The following is a 19090-nucleotide window of genomic DNA, read 5'->3' on the forward strand; positions in this document are numbered from 1 at the left end:
TTGGGTGGCCACGGCATGGAATTATTATGTTGATCGCGGGTTTAAATGTCCTGCCACAGTGTCGCCATAGGTGCCACAGCGTGGCAAGTGTTTTTGGAGAAAAGCCCTAATCTTTGGGCTTTGAGCCCTATTTAAAGAACATTAAGGCTACGGTTTCATGATCATTCAGCCTCCATCACCCTCTCAAGCTCAAAAACCCTAACCCTAGCCTCATTTGCAATTGTGAACTCATTCTTGGATTTTTAGTGATCTTTGAAGGAAAAGGAATCCCTTGGTATGGTAGTTACCTTGCAATCATCATCTTCATCGGCTTACACTTCTTATGGACCTTAGTGAATGTCTAAGACCTAACCTTTTCATTGCTAAGTTGCTAGATCTTTAGATTTTGTCCCTTTTCTTCATGTATTGATGGGTTTAAGTGGTCAGATCTCATAAAGTTTGCAACTTTATGAATATCCAGGCCATTTAGAGTAATTGGTGCTTTGGATCTGGATTAGAAATGAGTTTTTGTGAAATGCATGGAATTTTGGTCATTAACCCTTGTTTTGACCTAATAGGAGTTCAAGACTTGAATTGGACATGCATGTCTGAAAAGCATGCATTTTTATGTTAGTAATGGTGCTAGAAACCTTTATGGATATGTTGGACAAGAGGCCTTCAAGATTAAGTGCTTAATGATTAAGTCATGTTGTGTTTTTGCCCTTTTTGGACCTAGGAGTTGAGATCTTTATCTCTTGGAGATTCTTAAGGGATAAAGATTGAAACTTTATCCATTTAGACCATAGAATGGACCAGATCTGAGCTTTGGATCCATTAGAATCAAAGAAAACGACTTACCGCTAAGCTGTTAGGAATCCAGTGCCCACAGCGTGGCGACTAGGCTAGAGTCATCTGTTTTGTCATTTCGCCACCACGGTGTGGACAAGGATGGCCATGGCATGGCAACCAGCTGGAGGTTGACCTTTAACTTTTGACTGTTGACCGTTGATTTTGACCAACTTTGACTTTAGGTCACTTAGGGTTTTTTGAGTAGTAGATTGAGACTTGGTTTCTATGTGAGGTACATATGACCTGTAAAGCCAATGTTTGGATCAGTGATCAGTTCAGTTATCTTTCAGACTGTAAGGTGTGTTTTCCTCGATGTACTCGTGGGTCGAAGGCACCAATATCGGCCCACTAGGTTGTGTTATGCATCCTAGTATATACGATGTTGCTATGTTGTAGTGAAATGTTAGATTAGTAAATTTGTATGATTACATGTACTTATTGGTTATATGTTTATGTTTATTTGTTGCATATGTCGACATAGTGCGGTTTGGATTGGGGCGATCCAGATAGGTTGAAGACCTTGTGAGGCGGTATAGATAGGTTGTAGACCTTGCGAGGCGGTCTATTCAGGTCGTAGGCCCGTAGAGCGATCTGGATAGGTTGTAGGCCTTACGAGACAGTCCATTTAGGTTGAAGGCTCATATATGCATATTGGTATATGTTGGGTTGTGTGTGGTATTTTGCGGACTCATTAAGCTTTAGCTAATAGTTTGATTTCATGGTTTCAGGTACATTAGATGATTAGGGCAAGGCGAAGGCATGATTGTGCACATCATCCTTGGATATTTTGTTGATTGATGATTTTGGGAAACTCTGATTTTGACTATGTTTTTGAAAACAATGTTTTTGAATGGTTTATGGATTATTGAAGAATTTTAAAAATAAAAATTTTTACTATGATTTTTAGGATGTTACACTTTTATGAAAATGTTTTTATGAAAAAATTTCAGATCCTTAGTTTGAGTTTGGAATCACACGAGTGTCATCCAAATCCCTCAAACCAGGGCTCTGTTACCAACTTGAAACGTCCTATTTTCACGAGAAAAATTTTCATTTTTAAATAAGGTAAAATCATCTTTTACATAGAATCCAATATTAAAAACCCATCTATTCCAAAATAAAGTTGTTTGAAAATCAAAGTAAAATAAATAATGCAGAATCTCCATTGATGTTGATGTGTATATACAGTCACGAATTTGCCTTTCCATTATCACCAATGGTACCTGAAAAACATTTAATCCACAACTATAGGCCAAGGCTTAGTAAAGTTTCCCCAAATTATCACATACATCATAGTATAATATACAATTATGGGTTATCAACAACCTTGGGGCTATCAGCAATCCCAATGGACTAACAGCACGCCCTGTGGGTTATCAGCAACCATGGGGACTATCAGCAGTCCCAATGGGCTAACAGCACGCCCTATGGGTTATCAGTAACCCTAGGGACTATCAGCCGTCCCAATGGGCTAACAACACGCCATGTGTATTATCAACAACCTCGGTGACTAACAGCAATCCCAATGGGCTAACAACACGCCCTGGAGCTATCAGCAGCTTAGTAACACATAACAACAATCAGCAAATAAGAACATAAACACATATAACACCTACACTAGTCTACTGGACTAACAACTCACTACCGCATGTCGGACCTCACATTGTACTCTACATCACCAGTAGCAGACCAGTATTGAATGCCTAGTTATATGTAATCAGAGGTGAGATAGACAGTCGAACATGTGATCCCACTCTAGAGCCACAACCAAACAAGGAACAGTCAGGAAATCCTAGATCAAGAGTTCTCAGGCTATCCTACATGACTGTATACAACCCTTAAAGCATTCAACTAGACGATCACTAACCTTCTGGTACTCTATCCAACGTATCATTACCTCTATGTCAATATAAACAATTATGGATATCAGTAACCCTGGGACTATAAGCATCCCTGGGGACTATCAGTAGTCGTTAAGTTATCAGCAACTCGGTAAATACTCATAACAGCCATCAGATACTAAGACTCGGCTAGTCTAGCATGCACCCTACTATGACATAGGTAATATAGTGAAAAGACTCACCTAATCGAAGACCCAAGGAAACACAGCAACACACTCACTCCTTGCATTGATCGCTCTCACGAACCGACTAGCACCAAACCAAGGTGGAACCTTAATCAATAACCCAATTCCTTCAAGTTTGACCCAAGGTCAAACTGTTTAAAAAGTCAATGGTCAACCCTCACCACGACGTGGAGGACCCTTGGTCATATCGTGGGAACATCCAAAAAAAGAGTCACGAGGTCTTCAAACGTCATAACATGACGGGCATATCGTCACGTCGTGAGAACTGGTTATGGGTAGCTTAATGGATTAAGCCCTTAATCCATTAATCTACACACTCATCTCTTCCAAAAGGCTTCCTTACACCCCAATGAGTCATACAATCGTTGCTTTAGAGACATCCATGCCCTTTGCAAGTCTTAAGATCAAACTAGGTCACCAATGAAGAAAACGATGTCAAAACCTCATGCAAGAGTTCATAACTCCACCAATCTTCAAATCTAGCATATTTAGCCACAAAGGGACTCTAAGGACCCATAAAGTTGCCAACTTCATGGAATCCCAACACTCCAACTAACCTAAACATGTAGAATAATGCATAAAATTCTAGATCTAACAACAAGGAATCATAAAGCTTGGAGCTTGGATACTCACAAGGGTCCAGAGAAATTCCAAGAAGATGATAATGAAACTTGCAAGTTGGATCTAAGCATCAAGGATGGTCCCTTCTCCTTCAAGTCACCAAAACACCACCAAAAGCTCAAGAACTCATCAATGTAGGCTGAAGATGATGCCCTAAACCTTGAGTTTAGGGGCTTAAATATGGAGGAAACCCTAAAAGATCATGGGCTTGGGCTACAGCTAATGTCACGTCGTGACAACCCTTTTGTCATGTCGTGGCAGCCATCCCGAAAACATGATCATCCAATTGGCACGACACGTCGTGACACAAGGTTTTTCCCAAAAAACTTACATTTAATCTTCTAAACCCTCAACCGATCTATTCTGGAAAACGGGTGTTACACCTCTAATTGCTCAAAATTTAACCAAACGTCAAACTAATCAAAAGTCAAAGGTCAAAGGCAATGGGCAAAGTCAAAGACTAGCTAGGCACATCGCGGCCATAAACAGGCGTGGGACCCTAGTCGTGATAACATAATCGAGAAAATCCTATAGGCGCACCAAGACCACCCAAATCCCATGCACAACCTTTTTCTCTATCTAAAAGTGTCCAGAAACATGAAATAATCAAATGGGGTTTTGGAGTTCTGCCAAACTCCAAGAACAACCTTATTAAAGGACCAAAGTGATGACAATGACACCCACAATCCAGATCTACGGGAAAAATTCATAAAGTTGGAGACTTTATAACTTACAAAGATCCAAAAGCACTATAGAAGGTTGGATCTTCTTTGAATCAAACACCAAAGCACTATAATGAAATCCTTCTTCTTCAAGCTTCATCAAAAAGAACAAAAGGCTCGAGAACACAAGAGAGGGGGATTAGAGTTTGCAATGGAGGCTCTCTGGACTTGGAGGTTGAGAGAATGAAGAAACCCTAGGGGTTATTTGTTATATTAAGGCGTCTAAAGTCTTAACTAAATTGGTATATTTTTATGAATAAAAGCAAAGTCCTTTTTGGGTTTCCCTCATATCCAGAAATAGCTAGAAATAAAATTAAAAGAGAGAAAACTAATCATTATTTAATTAGTTGTATGATTAATAAGTTAATCAAAAATTGATTAAAATTAATTTAGAATTAATCATAATTAATTGGAATTAATTTTGGGTTAATTAGAATTAACTAAATGTGCAAGGGTTGAATTGTAATTGTTCAATAATTGAGCAAAGGAAGCAATTCTAGATCCTTCCTAGCCCTGGACGGTTTCGCAAGGGTTTAGGAGAGGTTTTGGAAGCCTCCTTAGCTGATAAGGATGTCAGATTAAATATGAATATTTTAACCAGTCATTACTTTGTGAAGCTCTAGCCGGAAATTCTACCTATTTCCTCTCTCTCTCTAAATCGTTTCATAATTTCTACGGTTTGTATTTGAGCCATTAGAACCAGTCATAATTTTGGTGCTAGATTTCTGAAGAGTAACTAGGGATTCAAGAGTGGTACATGCGATAGTAACAATAAAGGTATGTAATCATACCCATGGTTTATGATAGTTTTAATAGTATATTGTTATAATGTGTGAATACATAGATCTCTACGTTGCATATGCCGATAATTAGATTTTATAATGATTTCGTTGTGCAGATATGTTAAATGTAACCTATAAAACTCATTAGTGGTATCAGAGCATAGGGTTCTTTCCATTATATGTGTATAATTAAAACTAGAATCATATATATATATATATATATATATATATATATATATTGCATCCTTTGCCTGGCGCGGCACACCTCCTATTCTGCCAAATCCAAATTTTCTTACCATTTTCGTCTTCGAGGATAATTACTTGATAATTAATTATTATCTTAAATAATTTAAAATCTTACATTTTAATTATGTAATGGGGTATATCCAAATTCGAAAAAAAAAAAAGATAAATATAGAATTAATATTATTTAATTAAAAGTTTAATTAAGATAAACATAATCGTTTAATTAAGATAAACATAATCCATAAAATATTATTAATCTTAAATATTTCAATATTAATAATTTAAAAGTTAAATAAATTAGTTAGATTCAAACCTTGTAATTTTAAAATGTTTAAAATACACCCTTATATATTATAAGAGTTTATAATACTATATGTGTGAGATTAATAATTATCAGTCAAATCAAGACTACGCCTCATTCATAAAGTTATGTTATAAGAAAGGTATAAAGAGACGACCTATAAAATGATCGTCGAATGGGTGTCACTTTCACCCATCACTTCTTTGTGATGGATTTTCGTTAGCCGAAAGGATTCTGATAGGACACTAATCACTTTAAAAGTATAACATATAAGTACTAGAACATACATTAAAATCACACTCTAATTACTTTAGGAAAAATATGAAATTGTTTGTTAATCCATGAAAACATATATCGTTTCTTTGTGAGTCGTTAATGGAGCATGTGTGGCAAACTTGCACACTAACTTGTGACTACAAAGTAGAAATGATGGTACAAACTGACATGTCAATGTGAGATCGTAAATGACATAAAGGGTGTCACGCGGGTTTGCATGGTTATTCACATCTCGTTTGTGATCCTCGACATCTCAGTCATAAAAATGAGAGCATGATCCAAAATTAAACATGTTATTGATAAGATTCAATGAATCTCAAACATTTAGGAGTTTCATAAGATTAAAACATATCATTGATTTTCGAGACAGGTAAAAAAAGTTGTTAGCAAATGTTTTACTTTTGTTGAGATAATATATATATATATATATATATATATATATATATATATATATATATATATATATCATTAAAAAAAATAAGTTTTATTTCAATATTTTTCATAGATAATTAAAAGAAAATTTGAATTATTTATGCAATAAATATAACATATTAAGAAATAAAATCATTTTTCTTTAAATAATCTAAATAAAATTATTGACAAAAATCAAACTAGTACGAGGTAACTAATATCCATAAAACTTCTTTTGTGTTATTAGATAAACGTTTGTTAATCATTGCATTTAAGATCATTCGGCTAACAAATAACCATAAAACTTTTTAAAATTGCATAAACAAGTGAATACGAACATACAATCAAATGATAAAAACAAACATAATATAAAAAAACAATATTAAGTAATTATATAGGATTGGTGATAGTTATCTATGTTTTTCTTTTAATTTATTTATTCGAACAACATGTCAAAAAACCTTTATATAATGTAAACGAAGAAAATGCTCAAAAAACATTAAATAATATATTTATATAAAATGTCAAAAAAAATTAAAGATTTTTTAATCATACAAACAAAGATAAATTATAATAATAACAATAATAAAAGAAATAGTAATAATATGATTTTATATAATTTGGATAATTCATTTTAAAAAATAAAATAATTTTTCATATAGTCTAAATCTATTAAATAATAATAATAATAATAATAATTAAAGTGTTTGATTGGACTGATTTGATATATGTGTTTATTAAAAATAATTTTACAAATAATATTAAATCTACTTATGTTTTTTATGTTTAACATATCTTTTGCAAAAAAAGTAAATAAATAAATAAAGTTTACAAAAAAAACATTCCTAAGTTGTAAGAAAAAATTACTGATTCAGATAATCCATTTTTAAAACAATATGTTTCGAATAAACAAGAAAACTTCCCTAGTTAGGCCATGATGTCTTTTAAGTCAACATTTGGGGAATGATAATTTTAATGCATTCTTACAATTTGGTTACGCAAAAACCACCCCAATGAAAAAAGTTGTAAGAAACCATTTTCATCTAGTCCAATGTGTTCAACTTTTAGAGCTTTCATAGGCAATTATTTGGATGAGAGGGATCATTCAATAATATTTTTCATTAACAAAAATTTACTAGCAACCTCCTTGATCTTCTCTAGGGAAGCACTCCCCCATGTTTGGCCACTATTGTATACATCTTATCAGGCATCTTAGCTAGGACTTTTTCATCATCCTTCTACGTCTTCAATAAAAATTGTTTTTCAAGTTAAAGAGTAAAAAAGAACTTACGAGCAAGTTTATGAAACATACATACAGTTTATTCATTACAAAGTGACTTTTCATTATTTTACACGTAACCATCGATATAGTTTTGTGAGACATACTTCAAGTACTTATCTTAGTACCAACGAAAGCCCTGAATTTATAACCAGAGTCTCCTGGAGGGAGAGCGTGACACTTGTGTATAGATCTATACGGGACTGACAATCCCGCACCTGAACTGTTAGCTATAGTTAGGCCGGCAGGCCTGAGGTGACAAATGTCGTACCATTTCCGACGCCTGAAGAACGTCGTTTCAGGCCATCTTAGGTCATCAAGCATGGTTATAATAACTCACAATTTGGTATTGAACAATATGATTAGTGTAAGAATACATAAACAACTTCAAGTAGTTTTATTAAATAATAGAACTACAATATAATATTTTACATTACAACTGGTGGATCCAGGCACATACATTTACAGAGTTTTCATACAAGTACACTTACAGTATACTATTTTCCAGTACATAGAAACTTACATTTCAGGGAAACATTCATTTTCATATGGTTTTATTTAATAATAAAACAACAATATACCATTTCAGAGAACAACAATACTTTTACATTTTGGTCTTAAGGTACTAATTCATTTACAACAGAAAATATAGGATTTTCTGGGAGAAAACACGTACATTTTTCAAGAAATAAAGGACAGATTTCATATACAAACATGCTTATGAACTCACCAACTTAAATGTTGATACACTTTTAAAATCACTTGTATTCTCAGGGAACCAGGTACACTTACAGGTTTTGAGAAGACGGAGCATCATCGCGTCACGTCTTATATTTTTTGCTATATACTTTTGGTGTCATACAAACAATGTTACGAACACAATGTAATTTTTTACTTTATCAATGTAATGGTTATTGCTTTGATTACTATTATTCAATTGTTATGATACTGTACATGACGTCATCCACCCCCGAACGTTTCCGCCATTCCGGTTTGGGGGTGTGACAAATTGAGCAGTGAAAGCTTTTGTTATTGTTTAGAGATATTTGATTGTGGTTAACTTTTGCTAGGAAAACAACATATCATTATGTTATCTTTATGTAAAATCTTTGTAGGTGGAAGCAGATTCAGGAGAGGATGCTTACATGGTGAAAATAATTGAGGTAACGAAGCTTGATACATTCATATTCACTCAAGTGAATACAACAAAGGTAGTCCTGAATACCTACCTAGTGAATAAGGTGAAAAATAGGTTACCATTTTTTTACATTCAATTTTATAAATAACTTGTTTTTTGTAGAAATTTCAAATACATCTCGCAACAATTACATTCTTTAGACTATCTAAAAAAATGTCTTTCAAAATGGAAGTGTGTGATCTCGTTGGTATGAGACATGATGTTATGACAATGATAGAAGAACTCAAGGCTCAGAAGAAATTGGAAGGTGAAAACCTAGGGCCAAAGTCAACTATTTCTCGACTATGTGAATTTGTTTTTAGCTATTACCTGACAAACCCGATCATAAGTTTTTTTTAAAAGGGCAAACACACACCACATAAACCACAACACAATTAACATATATATTCTCTTTATTTTATAGTCTTTAATTTGGAAAAATATTTTAATTGTAAACGTGAGAGGATGATGAAAAAGTTCTAGCTATGATGTTGGATAAGATGTATGCAATAATGGCCAAACATGGGAGAACGTTTCCCTAGAGAAGATCAAGAAAAAGGTTCCTAGTAAATTTGGTTAATTCTCTAAACCTATAACAGATTTAAATGCTAACTTAGTGTTGTTTAATTTTGATGATTAAAAATTAAACACCTAAGCAAATATTGACTTTATTGGATATGTTTGGTCTTATATAAATGAAAGAACACAGCAGCCCTTGAAATTAGAAATTAAAAGTGGATAACTACAACAGCCCTTGGAATCAAAATTCAAAAGCAAGAAAGTAGCAATAAATCAGAAATCAAAAATGAGAAGTAGCGACCAGAAATCAAATTATTAAGTAGCAACTAGAAATAACAAGTGAGAAGTATAGATTATCGGGTGTTTGGCTAAGCGTATTTATAAATGCTTTTAACTTTTTAATGTATAGTTTATTAGCTTATAGCGGTGTGAAAATGGTGTTTTAAAAAAAATGTTTGGATTAGCTTATCCGGTGTCAAAACGTTATAGACTGATAAGCCATTTTTACACCCAAGTTCAACGTAAAGAAGGAAATGAAACGAAATGTGTGGAAATGAGAAGAAAATAAAAGAAATTGATGTTCTCAAGTTTCATTAAAAGAATGAATTTGAGGGAAGTGGAAGAAAATGAGAAGATCATTTTCCTCCTAAGTTTCCTTCCGATTTGGAAGGATTTGAAAAAAAATATTTAATTTTCCTCTTAATTCTCTCTTACTCGAGACGACAAAATATAAGTTTATTTTCCTTTCATTTTTTTTCTTTTTCTCTTATTACTTTATTTTCCTTTATTTTTTCTTTTCTGTGTTAAAACTCTGAAACCAGGCGTTAGTGTTTAGCAAAAAAATGCTTAAATTTGTAAAATTACCAAAAAGGGCAAGATTTTCTTATTGATGTAAGTGTCCATAACCTAAATTACATTCAAGGTATCATGTAAGCATCTTAAAAACATCATTCAAAACAATGTGTATGTTCCTTTTGATGAAAGTAGCCAAAACGAAGGGCAAAAATGGAAAGGGAGTTGTGACTGAGTTGCAAACTTCACAAAATGTAACATCAGCAAAAGATACTCACACAGAAAGCAAAGATAAAGGGATCATATCGCCATTTTGAAAGACAGAACATAACTTCATGCCAGATTTCGATTTCACACAGACATCACACAGATTTCGATTTCAACAAACACATATGATCTCGATTTCAATGGAAAGCAGGGGAAAAAGGAAAATCGAGAGCAGGACAGAGAGATGAACAAAAGCAAGAAAAAAAATGAAAAACACGAACCTGTATCTGTGGGGTGCGAAGGTCGTCGGCCGGCGGTTTCACAGTGTCGGCGATGGCAATAGACAGCGAGCAATCGATGACCATGAGAAAGAAGGGAGGCGGTTGTGTTTGATGTTGTATCGCATAACGTAAGCCTTTTATTAGGTTAAAGGGTATAATCGTAAATTCCTAAATATGGTGAAAGAAGAAGTTTTTGATAAGTAAAAACTTTCTAGAGGTATCAAGATAAGTTATTTTTAAGACTAAACTGCACAAATGGTCCCTGTGGTTTGCTCAAAATTGCCATTTTGGTCCAAAAAAGTTTTCACTAGCACCACAGGTCCAAAGTTTTCATTTTGTTGCGATTTTGATCCAATTTGATTTAAAAATATTTAAAATGACGGATTTACCATTGGTATTTTCTTTTTCTATTTTTTATTTATTTAAATGTTTTTCCGATTAAAAATAAAAAAGAATCTCTCTCTCTCTCTCTCTCTCTCTCTCTCTCTCTCTCTCTCTCTCTCTCTCTCTCTCTCTCTCTCTCTCTCTCTCTCTCTCTCCTTTTGGGTTTATCTATCCAAGAACATCTTCATAAACTCAAGAACACTCAAGAACATCTTCATGAACTCAAGAACATATTATGCCACTACCACCGTTCGACCACCGTCTGCCACCACTACAGTCTGCCACCACCACCGTATGTCAGCTCCATCTCCACCTAAATTTTTTCTACTACTTCATATCCATCTAAAAATCATCCTAGACACAAAAACCATACATAAACACAAAACAAACATACTCATAAAACCATACACAAACACACTCATCACCCTACACCACCCCAACGCCACCTTTAATCATCCAAGACCTCCCTTATTCCTCCATTATCACAATCCCTAACAGTTGGAAATGTAAAAGACAAAAAAAAGAGATAAAATAGGGGGTTTCAATCGATTCAGAAAGGAGAAGGAGAACTATCATCGAGTATAGAAGAAGGAGGAGGGTGCGAATTTGGGTGACTGTGTTTGTCAAACGGATTCTGAGAATCGAATGGGGAGGAATCCTATTTCTAGTTTGATACTATTGTTCAGTTCCTTGACGAAGAAATGAGGCTGCTAACCACCACCTATGCAGCCCCTCTCCGTCTCCCTTTGGTCGTGTAACACCACCAAACACCCATCCCTTCACCCACCATCGAATCGTTCGTAAGCACCTCCTCCAACCACTATTCCTTCGTCATCTGATCTATTCTGATTCTTTGTAAGTCACTGTTACAGAGAGATGATTCGAGGAGCTTCACATATTAGGGCTTCAACCACCACCCTTCTAGTTTCTAGGGTTTTAGACGTCGTATAGGGTTTCAGACGAAAATCTCACGACGAACAGGTCTGGGTAACACCTTACATCGATGCTTGAACTCAATCTCTGTCATCGCTTCTTTTTTCGACCTTCCTCGATCTGTTGATACCCTCTATTTCCTTCTTCTTCGAGCTTCATCTCTGAAAATCGAACTACCACTGTGGGATGGGTTTTCAGATATGAAGAGGAGGAGGGTTTTCAGATCGATAGATCTGAAGAAAGTTTTCAGACTTCACCGGCGTAGATTCGTTCACGTCTGAGGACATTGGAGACCTGAGCTTGTAACTGAAGACTACGGAGATGAGGCAAAGGCACGAATTTCGATTCAAGGTTTTGTCCTCCGTCGTTTCGTCTTCAGATCACCATGTGTGTGTTCAGATGAAGAACCCGAGAACCGATGAACTCGATCTGATTTCGTCTTCATGATTTCGTCTTCGGATTTCATTTTCTTCTTTCTCCATTATTCGATCTTCCCTCTATTTTCCCATCTTTGAGTGTTTAGGGAGAAAAGTCTAGAGAAGAAACATATCTCAGATCTGGTTTTGGTTTGACGAGAGGGAGAGAGAGAGAGAGAGAGAGAGAGAGTATTTTATTTTTGTTTTATTTTTAATAGTTTTCTGATTACTGTAATAAAATAATATAGGGCAAATCCATCATTATAAAATGTTTAAAATTTTTGGACCAAACTCGCAACAAAATGAAAATTTTGGACCTGTGGTGCTAGTCCAAACTTTTTTGGACCAAAGTGGCAATTGTGAGCTAACCATAGGGACCATTTGTGCAGTTTTTGTAACGGCCGCAGAATCAGGCTAGTCAATTTAGAGACAATAAGCATCAAAAATGAGTTTTGATGGAAGATTATTTAGAAGGAGTAATCTTAACCAAATGGTAGTATATGTTACAAGGGTTCCGTACATATAAAGAACGCCGAAATCCGAGTTATAACGAAGAAGTTATGGCTCGTCGAAGTTTTTCGGCAAAACCGGCATGGCACCGGGAGACGTAAATAGTGAATTTACGATGGAGGACTTTTTAGCCTTAGAAATCTAATCAAAATTTGTAGTATACGTTAAACCGAGAACATACAAAAAAAGAACGCCCAAATCTGACTTCGTATGAGGAAGTTATGAATTTTCTAAGATTTGGCATAACAGTGCACGACCCGAAACTCGAATTTTAGATCGAGCGGTTTTTGGCCTACGCGACCTAAATGAGAATTTAATATCTCATTAATAGGAACTCAACGGTAAAAAGACAGACGAAAACGAAGTCCGTATGTAGAAGTTATGAATTTTACGCAGACATTTAACAGTATAATCTCCTCGTACTGTTAAATTTAAGATCGGTCGAGAATTAGCCAACGGAGTCAAAATGAAAGTTGTAGATATTATTTTTACCTACGCGTGTATATAAATAACGTCGAAAACGGAGCTCGTATGCGAAAGTTACAGGGTTTAGAAGTCGGCAGGGTGCTGCTGCAAAAGGGGTGACGTGGCACAATCTTGGCTATTGCTTTCTCCCCAAGGCTTGCCACTAGATGGTGACATGTGGCACTAATTTCAGTCATATTTCACCCTATAAATACAACCCCTTCCACCCTCATTTCTTCACACCTCCACCCTTCTCTCTCTACTCTCTCTCTAAACCTCCCAAAACTCCCCTAGCGCTAGAAGAAAGCCCCGGAGTGCTCGACGGCTCCGAGAAGAAGAGCTTTCGGCTCGGAAGTTCTGCCCCTGCAGAGCGCGGCTTCTAGCCAAACCCCCTCGTAGGTAAGATACGTCTACCTTATTTTTAATATAGCTTTTATTTAAATATAGTAACGTTATTAGGACCTTATAATAATTATTTGAGCTATTATTACGGGTTATATAAGTGTCGTTATAATATCTTTTTAACCACTCGCGGTACGGGGAATCCGGTTTGAAGGGTCGCCTGGGTTATTGGATTTCAGAAGTGCTATATGCCAAAATGATCCTGCCCTCGGGTGTTTCATGTCTGGCCCCTCTCTGTACATAGTGGGTGAAGGGTATTATTTAACGCTTATATAATAGTAATAATAGTTAGAGTATTAATTAGTCTCGTTGAACATTAGACTAAACTCTAGTGGAAATGATACTAGGTTTTGTCAACGGAAATTCGTTTTAAAGTAAAAGAAGTGTTGTCCGAGTACCGAGTCACCACCATGGCAGGTGAGTGCATAGTTACTTTCATCTTACACATAGATATGAAGTATTTTATATAAATTACGTGGTATATGTGCATATTATTTGAATACTTGCTTTCTATGTTGGATGAACGATTTTATACATGTTTTAAATAATTTAAAATGTATATGTATTTTATATCTACGAATATGTTGGGTAAAACATGGGTAGATGAATGATGAGAGATGAAAGATGATATGAGTGAACATTGGCAGCTATAGACTTAATGCCTAACAAATAACATCGGCAGCTATGGACTTAGTGCTTATAGAATAAACATTGGTAGCTATGGACTTAGTACCTGTTAAATAAACGTTGGTAGTGTAACAACGTAAATTTCCAAAACAATTTTTCATTTTTTTTAAAACATACTTTTATTCATAAGGTAATTTCAAAACATAATGTATCCAATGTTATCATAACAAAACATATCCCAGAATCTCAAGACATAAACTCCATGAGTGTGTACGGATCATGTCGGCGCCTTCCCGCGATCCTCGCTAGTACCTGAAACACATAACACAACAACTGTAAGCATAAATGCTTAGTGAGTTCCCCAAAATACCACATACGCACATACGCCACTCAAGGCTATAAGACCTTCCGGTCACTGTGTCTCAGAGGACTTCCGTCCCACAACCCTGATAGACCTTCCGGTCCTACCCGTAATGACCTTCCGGTCCATATCATCATGACCTTCCGGTCCACATCATAATGACCTTCCGGTCCTTCTCATTCATAACATACATAACACATACATATCACATAACAACATACAGCACATACATCTCATAGCATATAAGACCTTCCGGTCGCACATAGGTACCATCCTAGGTACAGTATAGTGATAAGACTCACCCCGTACGAAGTCGGATAAACTCTCATGCTTGACGTCCCGACCTAGCCTCCTCCTATCATACGAATAACATTCCTGATCAATACCCTCTCATAGCCTCATCTCTAAAGATTGGGTAGAAGGCCATCCTACCCCTCCCTGAACTCTCCTGAATCAGCTTGACCAAAACCCTAAGGTCAACTGAAGTCAACGGTCAAACTTTGACCCGACTCGTCGAGTGCACATGGGCGACTCGACGAGTCCATGCGGGTCCTCAAAATCCTTTTATCCTCACTTGGCACGTCGAGTCATCCCTTCACTCGACGGGTTACACCTGTCACGAATCGCGGGGCAACCCCGACTCGACTCGTCGAGTCCACTTATGAACTCGGCGAGTAGCGTTCATGGCAACACTCAAATGACCTTCTGAGGTCAGATCCGCTTCTCTAACCTATAGATCTGCCCTCCCCATTTACAATAATCACGTAAAGGTCCGACCTTTACACTCATGCAACACACATAGGGCTCTCTTTGGTGAAATCATCTCCAAAAAGGCAACCTAAGATCATTTCTTCCATGGAACAACATAAAGCAGGTTGGATAAGGCTCTTTGGACCTCTAAAGGTCCAGATCCAGAGTCTAACACTCAAAGGGACAATATGCTCATCATTTCAAGCCAATAAAAGGGAATAGAAAACCCTAAATTCAAGGATCTCATACTAAACAGAAGAAGGGATCGATTTACTACCTCAAAGTTGCAGATCCAAGCTGGAAACCCACAGAATAGCAATCCCCTTGACCTCCTCTTGCTGGAAACACCTTCTTCTTTGCAAAATTACACTAATAAGGATCAAAAAGGCTCTCTCTCTTATACCACTCGTTCAAGCTCTCTAGGGTTTCTCTCTCTGGACTGGTAGCCGCAATTGAGGGCTATAAGGACCCTTAAATAGGGCACATGCCCAAAGATTTAGGGTTTTTGTCCACAGCGCGGACTCGTCGAGTCCACCCATCGACTCGCCGAGTCCCTTCATTAATCCAGTCAGCAAAACGCGATCCTACTCGACGAGTCTAGGCGTCATTTCGTCGAGTCCCTCCTCATAACTCAAAATAAATGAATAACATAGAATACCTGGGAATCCGGATGTTGCAATTTTCCCCCACTACAATCAGACTTCGCCATTGAAGTCTCGCTTGGCAAACAACTCTGGATGCTGCTCCCGCATCTCTAACTCCGGCTCTCAAGTCAGCTCGGACCCTCTCCGATGTTGCCTCTGGACCTGAACCAGGGGCACCTCCTTGTTCCTCAGAACCTTGATCTTCCGATCCAGCATCGCGATCGGTCTCTCAACGTAATTCAGGCTCACATCCACCTGAATATCCTCCAGCGGCACCACCGCCGACTCGTCGGCTATACACTTCCTCAACTGAGACACGTGGAACGTATCATGAATCTGGCTCAACTCCGCAGGTAGCTCCAAACCATACGCTACCCTGCCCACCCTCGCGGTCACCCTGAACGGACCAATGTACCGGGGCCCCAGCTTGCCCCTCTTCCTGAATCGGATCACTCCTTTCCAAGGAGACACCTTCAGGAGTACGAAGTCTCCCACCTGAAACTCAAGTTCAGATCGTCACATATCCGCATAACTCTTCTGGCGACTCTGAGCTGTCAACAACCTCTGCCTAACCTGCTGTATCTGCTCAGTCGTCTGAAGCACTATCTCTGTGCTACCCATCACGCGCTGCCCTACCTCTCCCCAGCAAATGGGAGTCTGACATCTTCTCCCATACAACAACTCGAAGGGAGGCATACCAATACTCGAATGGTGGCTGTTGTTATAGGAAAACTCAGCCAACGGCAAGTACGTGTCCCAACTTCCTCCGAAGTCTAACACACATACTCGAAGCATATCCTCGAGCGTCTGAATCGTCCGCTCACTCTGTCCGTCCGTCTGTGGGTGGTAGGCGGTACTGAAATGCAACCTCGTACCCAAATCCTCATGGAACTTCTTCCAGAACCTGGAAGTGAAACGTACATCTCGATCTGACACAATCGAGATTGGTACTCCATGACGCGATACCACCTCTCTCACATACAACTCGGCCAGCCTCTCTGCGGAAGATCTCTCACTGATGGCAAGGAAGTGAGCGCTCTTCGTCAGCCGGTCAACGATCACCCAAATTGCATCGACGCCCCTCGCGGTCCTCGGCAATTTGGTGATAAAATCCATAGAAATCTGTTCCCACTTCCACAAGGGAACCTCAAGTGGCTGCAACTTGCCATGCGGACGCTGGTGCTCGGCCTTAACCCGGCGACAGGTCAAGCACCTCTCAACGAACCACGCAGCATCCCTCTTCATACAGGGCCACCAATAGTCTCTCTTCAGATCCAAATACATCTTAGTGGCTCCGGGATGGATCGAGAACCTCGATCTGTGCGCCTCCTCCATCAAAATGGTACGTGTCCCTCCTGTATACGGCACCCAAATCCGACCTTGAAAGGTCATCAGCCCTCGGCTATCGGTAACGAACTCAGACACCTGCCCAATCACCCGCTCCCTCTTGCGGTTCTCTGGTATCACGGCCTCTGCCTGGGCCTCCCGAATGGTGTCCAACACCGGAGTCATCACCGTCAATCGCATACAAGTGTCTCGAATCAGCTACAACATTAGCTTTGCCCGGGTGGTATAGGATCTCACAATCGTAATCCTTTACCACAACCAACCATCTCCTCTGGCGCATATTCAGGTTGGGCTGATCCATCAGATACTTCAAACTCTTGTGGTCCGTGTATATGGTACACCGAACCCCATACAGATAGTGACGCCAGATCTTGAGGGCGAACACCACTGCCCCCAACTCCAGATCGTGGGTGGGATACCTCGTCTCATGAGGCTTCAGCTGCCTCGATGCATATGCTATCACATGGGATACCTCGTCTCATGGGAACAAATTCCGCAACATTTTTATTAAAAGAGGTACTCTGAATTTTATAAAGCATAAACAAAATCAGTCTTTTCTGGCCGTGAAAAATGGGGATGTCACAGTTGTGTCTATTTTAAAAAAAGTTGTTATCCAAACATTATTTTTGGTTATACATGTGTAGAGCAGTAATAAGTCAAAAAGTTTTTTAAATAAACTTAATAAAACACCCTCGAGACTGAAGAATGGAGAAGTTAAAAGCCGTAAAAACCGGTGTTTTTGACATCCTTATATACCTTATAATAATAATAATCCAAAATAATTACCATATACTCCAATTATAAACTATAATTGCTTACTATTATTGTATTACACTTTTAGTCCGCGTCAACAGTTTAGATAAATATTCAATTAGTTGTGAGACTCATGTATTACATTGGTTAATTTATATATATATAAGTCAAAATATTTGAGAATTTTGAATTTATAAGAAAATAAGAAAAATAATAAATTATTATAATGGAAATGTTTTTTATCTTTTAAATTTAAATAAATAAAAGAAACAAAACTTTAATTTTAGGAATTTTGAAATCAAAAAGTAAGTTTATTAATGAAATTGACATCCATTTATTATTACATTTATTGCAACTATTAAATTAAAATATTATGTGAAATTTAATAAAATAAAAAAACTAATAAAATAAAATGTGGAAAAAAATTTAATTCAAAATAACAAAAAAAATGACAATTGGCAAATTGAATAAGAGTGCGACATGTGACAAAAAAAACATTCATTTATTAGAGTAGATCCTTATAATTTTTGATTTCAAAAAGAAAGGACTAAATAGATTAATAACTTCAAATTTCAAAACATCTGATCTCAAATTCATTTATTGGTATTACATTCTTCTTTGTTTGGTCTTTGTATTCAAAATCAGATTTTAAAGAATGTGGAAGACTTATCCATATATTGTTTTTGATTTTTGGGTTTCTATCTTGTCCCAATTTTGAAAACGATTTATAGACTTCAACACATAACACTAAAGTTCTGATACAACTTAACAAATCTTGGTTTAAGATCTTTTAAATCATAAAGTAATAACAATTTCAAAGTACATGAAAATTGCTCTTAAAAAAATCCAAAATCTAAAAAGTGAAAAGAAATAGAAGAATAAGGTTTTTAAAAAAAAAATGGTACCAAATAATTAGGGTTACAAGAACCATACGATGATTAATTTCATCCAAAATAAAGCAAACTACAAA

At 37.0% G+C, this 19090-nt stretch overlaps 1 long non-coding RNA gene across 1 annotated transcript; it reads right to left on the reverse strand.

Moving 5' to 3' along the window:
• Positions 1 to 7960: 7960 nt before the first annotated feature.
• LOC145107538 (uncharacterized) lies at positions 7961 to 10641 on the reverse strand. The gene is made up of 2 exons (XR_013707889.1): positions 10529 to 10641; positions 7961 to 8781 (listed from the first exon to the last, which is right to left on the reverse strand). It is a non-coding gene; the product is annotated as an uncharacterized LOC145107538 (long non-coding RNA).
• Positions 10642 to 19090: the final 8449 nt, after the last annotated feature.

This window comes from Lactuca virosa, chromosome 4 (genome assembly GCF_052849685.1).
Source record: "Lactuca virosa cultivar CGN04683 chromosome 4, Lactuca_virosa_CGN04683_v6, whole genome shotgun sequence".
Taxonomy (NCBI): domain Eukaryota; kingdom Viridiplantae; phylum Streptophyta; class Magnoliopsida; order Asterales; family Asteraceae; genus Lactuca; species Lactuca virosa.